The sequence below is a fragment of the Alligator mississippiensis genome, chromosome 2, assembly GCF_030867095.1.
Source record: "Alligator mississippiensis isolate rAllMis1 chromosome 2, rAllMis1, whole genome shotgun sequence".
NCBI classification, from domain to species: Eukaryota; Metazoa; Chordata; order Crocodylia; family Alligatoridae; genus Alligator; species Alligator mississippiensis.
This window is the reverse complement of record NC_081825.1, coordinates 16,016,517-16,027,286: the sequence shown is the minus strand read 5'-3', so window position 1 is coordinate 16,027,286 and position 10,770 is coordinate 16,016,517. Positions and strand designations below refer to the sequence as shown.

The 10,770-nt window shown below is 48.6% G+C and overlaps 1 long non-coding RNA gene across 2 annotated transcripts; it reads left to right on the top strand.

Moving 5' to 3' along the window:
* The first annotated feature begins 967 nt into the window (after positions 1-967).
* On the top strand, positions 968-9,604 carry LOC109280925 (uncharacterized). Of its 2 annotated transcripts, XR_009459677.1 has the most exons (3): positions 968-4,433; positions 6,828-6,985; positions 7,069-9,604. It is a non-coding gene; the product is annotated as an uncharacterized LOC109280925 (long non-coding RNA). The 2 variants fall into 2 exon arrangements; XR_009459676.1 differs by lacking the exon at positions 968-4,433 and having other exon boundaries at positions 6,302-6,985.
* Positions 9,605-10,770: the final 1,166 nt, after the last annotated feature.

Below are 10,770 nucleotides of genomic sequence, written 5' to 3'. Positions count from 1 at the left end.
GAATAGCACAGGTCCTAGGGCCAAGCCTTGGGAGACCCCACTGCCCACATCTTTCCAGGTTGATACCGACCCATCTACCACCACTGTCTCGGTATGACCCTTAAGCCAATTTGCCACCCACCTGACCATGTAATCATCTCTGTCACAGCCACTCAGTTTGTTTTTGAGAATAGGAAGAGATACCATATCGAAGGCCTTCTTAAAATCCAAGTCGATAACATCTACCTTGACTCCTGCATCTAAGCAGTTTGTGACCTGGTCATAAAAAGAAACAAGGTTAGTCAGGCTGGATCTACCTGCTATGAACCCATGCTGGTTGCCCTTCAGCATTATTTTTTCTGCTGGACTCCTACAAATGTGATCCTTGATAATTTTTTCAAAGGTTTTCCCAAGGATAGAGGTGAGACTATCTGGCCTATAATTACCCGGATCCTCCTTCCTCCCCTTCTTGAAAATAGGGAAGGTGGCAGGAGGGCAGCTGGGTGTGCAGGCAGCTGGAGAAGGTGGAGGGGACACTGCCCTGGGTGCTGGAAACCTAGGTGGGCTCTCAGAAATTTGGGCTTGGTGGGCTTTCAGCGCCCCATGCACCATCCCTGCTGCCTTCTCTGGCCACCAGCACACCCAGTCACCCTCCTGCCACCTTTCTTTGCTGCCCCAGGGGCAAGCCAGTCCATTCCTGGGTGGTCCCAGGTGGCAGGAAGTGGTAGGGACAATGCACAGGGTGCTGGAAACCTTGGCGGGGGGGAAAAATAGTGAGGGGCCCACTTCTGGTTTTTTTTCCAGAATTTTTTCTGCAGCGGGGGGCGGGGGGGTGAGCTGCTGGCGGCATCTGAGTTGTGAGGGCCCAGTCCTTCCCTCCATGGTGGCAGCACCCCTCAGGGCTGCCCAGGAAGGCTGCCAGCAGGCTGGGTGCTGTCCCACCTTAGAGCCAGCACCGAACTCACTAGCACCCCACCTAGGAGGGCCCTGGGGGTGCCACCACCTATGGAGGGAAGGACCAGGGCCTCCTGCAGCTCAGGGGCCACTCAGCCCACTGGCAGCTCACTCTTTGGCTGCGGGCACGCTCTGCCGGGGCGGGTAGGGGAGCAGTGAGGGGCCCAATACTGTCTTTTCTTTCTGGCAGAGTCTGCCCGTGGCTGGGGAGTGAGGTGCTGGTGGCATCTGAGCTGCAGGGGTCCCCGGTTCTTCCCTCTGTGGCCATGGTGGCCCCTGAGGCTGCCCAGGTGGGGTGCTAGCAAGCTGGGTGCTGGCTTTGAGCAGCTCAGGACCTGTTGGCAGCTCGTCCCCAGGTTGTGGGCAAGCTCTGCCAGAAAAAAAAAAAGATCGGGCCCCTCGCTATAACAGTGATGGAGCCCCTAAATTGAAATGGTGGGTTTTTAATCATTGCAATTAAAAACCCACCAATTAAAATCCCACTGTTTCAATTTAGGGAGAACTACACCTCCGTCACGTGTACAAGCGGCCTTTGTTTTGTCAAACTTAATTTGCAATGTTTCATTTCGAGTCAGTTCAGCAGCTGAACATAAATTTATGGGGAGTTTTGTTCTTGTTTCTTTTTTGAATCTCTGTGGTGCCCCATAAAAGGTGCAAGATGCAGTTGGGTGTCAAGCCTCCATTATTTTAAAAGCAGGTACTCAAATCTCCCAGCACCTCACTGTCTGATTGAATCACCATAGTTTGTATCCTGCGATGAAAGATGTATGGGCAGCATGATCCATGAAGGAGAATGAGAGCATGAGCTGTGTTGGTAGTTCAGGAGAACATGAATGAATGGTAAATAAATCCAAAAAATCACATATAAAACATTTGAAGCCTTTCTTTTCATGACAATTTGGTATTTCATTTTTTCCTTAGCGTTAAAGATGATGATTTTGAGAGACCATGTATACTAATTTGCATTTCAACTCTAAAATCTTCTGATAAACAGCCAAAGAGCTGTATCTTCTCACTGTGGCTTGATTTATCATTCAGTGACAAGATCATTTAATATATGAAAAAAAATGCACCAACATTGGCAACCTGATCTTGGTAATATTTATTTTACTCCATTTATCTTCTATATGACTATTTTCAGCTATGGCTAAGTTGATCATATCACATCTGACTTGTAGTACCTGCAGTCACTGTCTCTGGGGATTTTGTTCTTTTCTCCCAGCCACAGTTAAAGCCTTTTGAATTCTTAAAACAAAGTCACAACACCCTTCTTTGGTTTCCTCCAGAATATTGTCCAGTAAGGATACAGACTTTCACATCATCTTCTATACTCTCTTACTTTATCCATAAAGGATCATCATCATTTGTGAGTTAGGTTGTGTCAGGTTCCAGCCTGAGTTGATAAGCATTTCTGGTTGTAGTTTTTGCTCAGATAACCTCTCAATGTGTTTCTCAGCTGTCTGAAGCTAAGGAGTTTGCTTAAAATATGTTGAAATCAATCCACTTTGGCTTTTCTCTAGATTTTTCACAGCATCACAAATTGCATTTGGAAATGGATTCTGTGCAGTTGAGTTCCTAATTGCATTTCCATCTGGAGTCCACACTCCAATACTGGGACAAACACCCTTGACTGAAGAAAGCATTGCAATATTGACTCTCCGTATGTGCTGGAAATCTACTCAAGACGTAAGCTCCAGTTGTCCTGTTTGAAACTCTTACAATCTTATAAGAATCTCTCCTGCTTTGCACATATTCAGAATTGTCATTCAGGCAGGATTTCTATTTAGCCCTAAGTTAGATAAAATATTTAGTGTACCTACAGGACTTCATCATCTGATCTCACAATGCTTTACAAAGGTGAGTAAATGCACTTGGCCCAGTATGACAGCTGGCGGTGTGTTACATGCTGGCAGGGCCTTGCCACGCGTTGTGCTTTGAACTTGCTTTATTCAGGTCATAGTAAGCATTACTACAAATTAGAAAGTTCTCTGACGAGTTGCATGCTATTGCTTAGCGCTGTCAATTAGTTTCTGAAAAACCAAGTGTTAAACAAAATGAGCGTTAAGCAAAACTGACGACTCATAATGGTGACCACAAGTGTTTTTAATGACCCAAGATGGCAACCGTGAGTGTTACAGTGATACTTCCTGAGTGCTCAGTGAAATCAGGTATCCATTTAAAATGAGCGTGATAGCAAAATTGCCCTAAGTGTAACAGCATTAAGTGGGGGTTTCCTGTACTATGATCTCAGGCCTCTGGTCAGGGCTGGATTTTAGGCTTCTGGACAGGGCTGTAGCCAGCTGTGCAGTAGACAAACAGCTGATTCGTGGTCCTTTTTCCCCCACCACATTGGAGTCTCGAGCCAACTGGTGAGGACTGCATCAGTAATCAAACCTACATCTGACTTGGACAGCTTTCTCTTACAGACTAGTGACTTCCTTTAATATACATGTTGCAGCAGACATAATCTGCAAGGTAGTGACAGGAAAGGCCTCAGACTTGCCATCAAATCTGTGCAGGCCAGACATCTGCAAGAAAAAAAAGGCCCGCTCTCAGGTACGTCATTCCTCATTTCTGGAATTTGCATGTCTGGAGCGGGAGCAGGTGGGTAAGGTATTTTTCATGGGGGCAGACACACCATGGTGGTGGTGGTGGTGTAGACAATCTCTAAGTGACTTGCCTGCAGTCCTTTAGGAAGTCTAAAGCACTGAACCCGGTTCTCCCAAGTCCCAGGCAAGCACCTTAACCAATGGGCATTGGCTCTCTTTCTGGAAAAGCACCTGCTTAAATCATGAACCCAGATATTGGAAGGCTTTTAATGGTGCTGGCAGCAGCATTGCTGCATGACTACCACCGTACATCAAAGTATCCTGATACCACAGCTTTAGAACAGGTTGCATCTTTTGTCATATCTCTGTATGCTGTTGCCCTTTTTGCTTTTGGGCTGGTTCCCCACCCAGTGGCGTTCCAGATCTTGAGTGATTTTGGAGTGAGCAATTTTAAGCTTGTGTTATAAGACTTTGGGTGTTGATTGATTTGGTGGTGTTTCTGAGAGAGGCTAAAAAGGAGACATGACTGCCCTGTGGGCTGCCCGGTAGGTGGCTTTTTCACTTTGCATATTTGTTTTGTATTTTAATACCAGTGGATTTTGGATTGGAAGTGTAACAGCTGGATGTCACCGGGACTTGAAGTAAGGAACTTAAAGGCTCAGAACTTGAGCAAAAACACTGTTCTCCCTCGCTTGAAGCTATAGAAAAATTGTGCAGTGGTGCAGAGCGAGATGCACAACATACACGGAGCAGTGGGTCATGGAAACAATGACATGCTGATGCTCTGTACCGCTGAGCGGTGTCAGAAGATGGTGTTTGCAGTGGAAACTCTGCAAAAGGAAACCTACCCTTCGAAGTGTGGGCACACGTAGCATATACTTCTGTCACTGCATCTTGTCACTGTACTCCAAACAGAAGATTAAAATAAGTCAAAGCAAATGGATTATAAGGGTGAGCATGTGGGAGGGAAGGGGAATGAAGTACTTATTTGAGGGTTTTTTAATGGTTGCTGTGTATAGGGCAGTTCTGATGGTTATGCATTATTCGGTGAGATCCAGCTCAGAAAGAAAAGCTGCATCTGGCCAGCAGGAGCACTGCAGGAGTGACCTGGTTTATGAGTGACCCCTGGTAACCCCCACCATTTGCCAAGGTAAAGTTTGGCCATGTTCTCATACACATCTGGCACAATCATACCAAAAAATCGCTTTCCAAATGGTCTTCGAAAGAAGCTGTGCTTCAGTGGAAAACATCTTAAGCTTGCCTAGCAAAAAGAGAAAATCTCTGCTCAGAGGTTTTAAGGCATGAAAAGTTCACGTACAATAAATGCAGCTGAAAGATAGGAAGGCTTAATGCTGTGCTCTCCAGTTAGCCTGCTTCTAAGCTGCAAGGGTTGGTAGAACAGTGTCATCCCTCAGAAAGATAATGGAGGACACAGCTGTAGCAGGATGCAGCCAGTGGTGTTCCTGGAGGTACCCCGAGTAGTGGTAGCACCAGGTAAAAGCAAGAGAGACTGTGTTCCCATTCTCCAACAAAAAGTTCCATGTTGGGGGTTTCATCACATCTGAACGAAAATTTCCAGATCCTTCAACTGGCTAGATGCCTATGGAGTAATCGAGGGCTGGGGGAGGTCTCTTCAGGCCCACTCGGGACCTCTGCAGCACAGCCAGCTCATTGCACACCCGGTCCAAGAGGCCAGAGGGGTGGTTCCCATTATCCCCGTGATTGTAAGTATTTAAAGGAGAGACGGGTGCTACCTCAAGTGTTAAAGCGTGTCAGAACTAGCCCTGCTCTAAGTGATGAGCACCCAAGGTGTTCCTTCCCTTGGATCATGTTCTCCAGTTTATCTGTGCTCCATGGCAAGGGTTACCAGTTGCTTCAAATAAGGGAAAGGCACTTTAAAGCATGTCTACACTGTGTCCTAGGACCTAGGTATTTCTCAGGAAGATTACTGTTGAGCACAGCCTGACTGTCTACTCCTGCTCACACGTGCCAAACCAAGAAATGTGCCAGTGAAGCCACTCAGGGGCACTCTCCAGGTCTGTTCTTGAGTCCTCTGTTGCCAGTGTGCTTGAGTGTGGAGGGCATCACCCCAGAATGGCTTCATTGCTGGGTTTCCTGGATTAATGTGTCTGAATAGGAACAGCTGGGCAGAATGTGTTTATTAGTGGCCCACCCTGGCAGTGTTGGGGACATGGTGTAGTCATACCTTGGATGTCTCCCCAACTTCTTCTATAGCTGGAGAGCATTGGTGACGCATAGGGAGATTGGCCGTGCACCCTCTGGAAAACCAGTGGTCATTTTGGGCTCAGCACTTGGCCTCTGGGAGACCTCCCCCTGGTTGGTGATGAGCCACTGGGCCCCCCGTTGGCAATCTGATGCCCCCCCAGACTCGGGAAGCACCGGTCACCCCTGCTGAGAGAGATAGTTAGCTGTGTTAGTCTGAAGTTAGGCCAAAGGCACAGCAGTGGCGCCTTATAGAGATCTTCCTAAATCGTGCCGGAAGTGCCCTGCTCAGCGGCTCCTTTAATCTTGCTCTTTTTGCCATGTGCATCCCTGCCACTGATTGGCCAAGGGACCCCAGTGTCCCCACTCCTGATCGGCCAGAAGGCAAAAACTGAGGTTTTAAGTATGCCACAGTTTTTTCCTCTTGCAGGTTTCCCATACAACCGAGGGGCTCCAGTGGCCCCACTGCTTGCTGCTGATCAGCCAGGAGGCAAAAATGCTTCATATTTAAAACCATCGTTTTCGCCTCCCAGCTGATCTGAAGCAAGGAGCAAATGGTGGGGCTGCCGGGGTCCCTCGGTCACTCAGCAGCAGGGGTGCATGCGGCAAAAGGAGCAAGATAAAAGGAGCCACTGCGCAGCACACTTCCACCATGATTTAGGTAACCCCCTAATTACAGACTTAGTTAGTCTATAAGCAAGTTATGAGATGCCACGCTGCCCCGACTTCTTCCTCTGTAGCTTTCATGGACACCCTGCGACATCTAATTGTAAAGGGAAATAAAAGCAAAGCGATTACAAAGACAGCTGAACGCTCCCTTTTGCTCATACTTTGCAAGTGAGATCATTTTCTCAATGTTGCCGTCCTCTTGTGTTTATCCTATTCTGATCAAATAAACCTTTCAGCTGTAGTCCTTATCTGTAGCATATAAAATTTTCCTTTATGCTTCTCTCTGCCTCAGCCTTATTATTTAGCTGTATGGGAAACCTGCAAGTGCTGGTGGATCAAAAGTATCTGCTAACAGGACAATGTTGAAAAGAAAGCGCAGGCTTTCTGCATAATCGTCTGGTTACTTACCAACCCCGCTTTGTATTACTGCAGCTAAGCTCTCTGTGGTTGCAGGGCTGAAGTGGATACATATGCACAGGAATTGCAGCATTCACATCAATCACGTAACCCGTGAATACCTCCAGTTCTTTCCCACACAATAATAATGTCACCTGCAGTCAGTGCCCCTGCCAGCTCTACGTGGGGATGATGTGTTGTTCTGAACTGTCGGTGTGAGTATGTAAACCTTTCCTGGCTGACAGAGGGAATTCGATCTGGTGACTCACTTTTTACGTATTTATTTTTCTTCCAACAGCTCCAGTTGTTCTGAAAGAGTAAGCTATATAGAAAATGCCAAGGGCTGCATCTGAGCTACTCACTTCTGAGTTGTGTGACCAATGCAAAGTGAACTCAGATCTCCTCGACGATTCCCCCAGGACAGAGAGACTCAGGGATGGAGCAGAAGAGCATAGCTAGGTCATGTTTTGGGCCTCTTCCACCGCCCGCTTTTGTTTGCGCTGCCCACCACAAAGGGGTGAATCAGGAAAAGGATGCAATGGGTTGGTCATGGGAGAATTGCATCAGGCATATTAGAGAAAAGAGTGTTGATGTGGCAAAACGAGTCTTTGCTTTGTCTAGTGCTCTGGTGGTGCCATGCCTATGGATGCTGTATTAGTGGTGTAAACTAAAGGTTAAAGCTTTCCACTGCAGCTTGAACATGTCCCCGAGCCAGGCCAAGCAGTCGTGGCGGTCTGGCTGTCTTGTCCCTGACCTACCACACCTTAGTTGTACGTAAGTGCAGTGAAGAAATCAGGCAGTTTGGGATGTCCAGTTTAATGTGGAAATTTGCACTCTCGAACTTGGAAGCAGGTTAGCCTTTTTCTTTTGAAACGGACCTGGTGGCAGGTCCCTCGTATACAATTGGAAGCCAAGATGCTGCTACTTGTCAAGAATGCAATATCTGCCTGGATTTTCATGGTGAGAAGGTCATTTTCCTGCACGTCTGAATCGTGTATTCTGCTGTTGTTCATGCTGCATAACTGGCACGCCCATGCTTTGAATTTTTGTGGCCTACAGATCTATTTCCTTAACTCTTTATTAAATATAGCCATAGAGAGGAGCCAGCAATGGCCAAGGTTTTAAAAACTGACTAGTCATTTTGGATGCCTCTATTGAGCTACCTAAAAGGCCATTTTAATGATATGTTAATTTGGACACCCGCTAAATGAAGGCCTTCAGAAGAACTAATCACTTGAAAAACTTACCCTAACACTATCAGAAATATGCCAAATCATATAAAAATGCCAAAGAGTTAGCAGGCACAAAAGAGAAACCTGTGGTATTATTTTAATCATTAATCAGATGAAACAAAACCTTTCATCCTTACTTAGGTACTGCTGGTTTCCTTGTCATTTACTCATTGTAATGATACGATTCCATATAATTTACATGAAAATGGTTTTTGGCAATCCATAGGGCGTTAATTCTGCTTTGCTTCAGTGGTGTAAGGTGTGTCTCAGTGTGAATGATGGTGGTGGAATCTGCATGTAATTCATTTGAATCTTAGGAGACTTTTGCATTAGGGAAAGGTGGAATACAGCAGCGGTAGGAAGAGAGGGTTTCTCTGAGTCTTAACTGAGTATAAACAACAGAGAAACAAGAAAAGGATTGTGCAGCTTTCTTTGCAAGCACTTACAGTTCATTTTCAGCAGCCGCGAGCAGAGCCAGGGCTCTAGATGACAGTAATACTGCAGAGGTATAGGAAACGGAGCAGTGCGCTGTGTTCTTCGCTCTGTGCAGCGTTCTGGTCCATTTGTTACCCTGCCCATCCGCTCCATTAACTTCTTGCATAGTCAGCTGCCTGCATTGCTTGAAGCCAGCTGTGACCTCCTACTTGTCTACAAGCACCTCTGGGCCTTCTTCCATGCACCCATAACCCCCTCAACTATTTTCCTCTCAACTCCTCCTTTAAAGCTCACTTCTGCACTGATAGATACAGAACACTGCCAGTGATACCAGATACTGACTGAAAGTGGTCTACGAAAAGCATGTGACATTATTGCTTCTTCCCCCTCTGCCATTTGTTTCATGGCTTCACTTAGCATAGGGTTATAAGCTCCCTGTGGCAGAGACTTTCGAAACTCATCTTGGATCCCAGATGGGATCCAGACCATGAAAGCTCCACAGGGGCTGGAACCAGCCTAGGGCACGGGGCACTTGCAGTAACAGTAGCCACGGCACTGACAGCAGTAGGGCAAGTGGCCACAAGCTGCTAGTCCAGTGGGCCAGATGGAGGAGCTCTAACAGCTAGATCTGCCCCTTGGCCCATGGGCCAGATGGAGGACCTTTAAGGGCCAGATCTGGCCCATAGGCCATGTTTGACATCCCTGTCTGACTCCATATCTGTACAACATTTATCACAATGGGGCTCCAACTTATTTAGGGCCTCTTGAATAAGGCTGTCATAAGAAGAATGAATAATTCGGTGTGTATAACTGAAAGGCCAAGATATTTTTGAAGCATCTGAAAACTCCCTCTTGGGGATGTATAAGTTGAAAGAGCATTATATGCAAAAACACATCCCATTGCGGAGATTAAAAGTGTATGAATCTTGTAACACGTACAAGCTTGACAGTGCTTGCAACACAATGGTTATTTCAGGGGCTTCAGGGGTGCCATTGCGTTGAATGGAGAATTGCTGTTTCAAAGCATGGCTGAGAGAGAAAGAGAAAGAGAGAGAGAGAGAACGATCAGTTGGGTAATGCTTTATTGGTATATTTACAAAGTTAAAGCAATGTGGAAGCCTACCAGTGTCTTTATCATCATGATAAAATAAATTCTAAATACCTATATGTGTTGATGTGTACTTTTGGTTTTCTTCGCACATGATGGGTGTGTGATGGCGGGATGTGGTGTTTGCAGGAATAGGGTGGGAAGAGGTGTGGGGAAAGGCGGGTAGGTGTGTGTGGAGGGATGTGGGTTGGGGTGTGAGTAGGTGTGGGGTGATTGCTGGGGGGGACTGTGGGTGTGGGAGACCTTGTGGTGGGGCTTCTCAGGAGGAGTGGGTCCCCTGGTCCCCGCAGGGTGCAGCCCCCCCACACAGCACATGGAATGCCCCACTCCACAGGGCCCCAGCTCCCCATGGAAGGCCACAGCCCCTATCCCCCACTGGGCCCCAGCCCCACCATCCAGGGTCCCAGCTCCCCTGCCCAGGGTCCCAGGCACCCTGGAGGGCCACAACCCACTCACCCAGGATGCCAGGCACCCTGGAGTGCCACAGTCCCTCCGCCCAGTCTCCCAGCTCCCCTCTGGAGAGCCCCAACCCCCCTGCCCAGGGTCCCAGACACTCTGGAGGGTCACAGCCCCCCTGCCCAGGGTTCCAGCTCCCCCTGGAGGGCCCTAGCCCCATTGCCCAGGGCCCATTACTTACCTTTAGCAGCAGCAGAGGGAGTGGAGCACTCTAAGCCATGGTGACAGAATGCAGCGCAGCATGTGGGGACCATGTGCTGGACCCAGCCAAGCCCTGCTGACCCTGGGGACCCTCTGCCACCCAGTCGGGCCATTCCTATGGTGGCAGGACCCGGCGCGGCATGCAGGGACCGTGCACCGTGTCCAGCTGGGTCCTGCCAGCCCTGGGGCCCCTGTGCTTCCCGGCCAGGTGGCAGAGGGGCCCCGAGGGTGGCAGGACCCAGCTGGACCTGGCCTGTGGTCCCCGTGTGCTGTGCCGGGTCCTGCCTCTGCCCCACTGTGTGTGCGGGGGTGGGGGGGGAGGTGGCGCTCAGTGGGACCTGGGCCAGCCCCGTGTGCCTTGCTAGTCTGGCTTTGCACTGGAGTGGGTCACACGGCTCTGGGAGGCACGGGTCCTGTGCGCATCTCCCAGAGCCCTGCAACCTGCTCTGGTGCAAAGCTGGATTAGTGACCCACGCAGGGCTGGGCCCGGTCCATGCTCCCACAGCCCTGGGGACATCCTCCCTGCCACTCCCCACCCCCCTGCACCCTCCTGCCACCCCTCACCCAC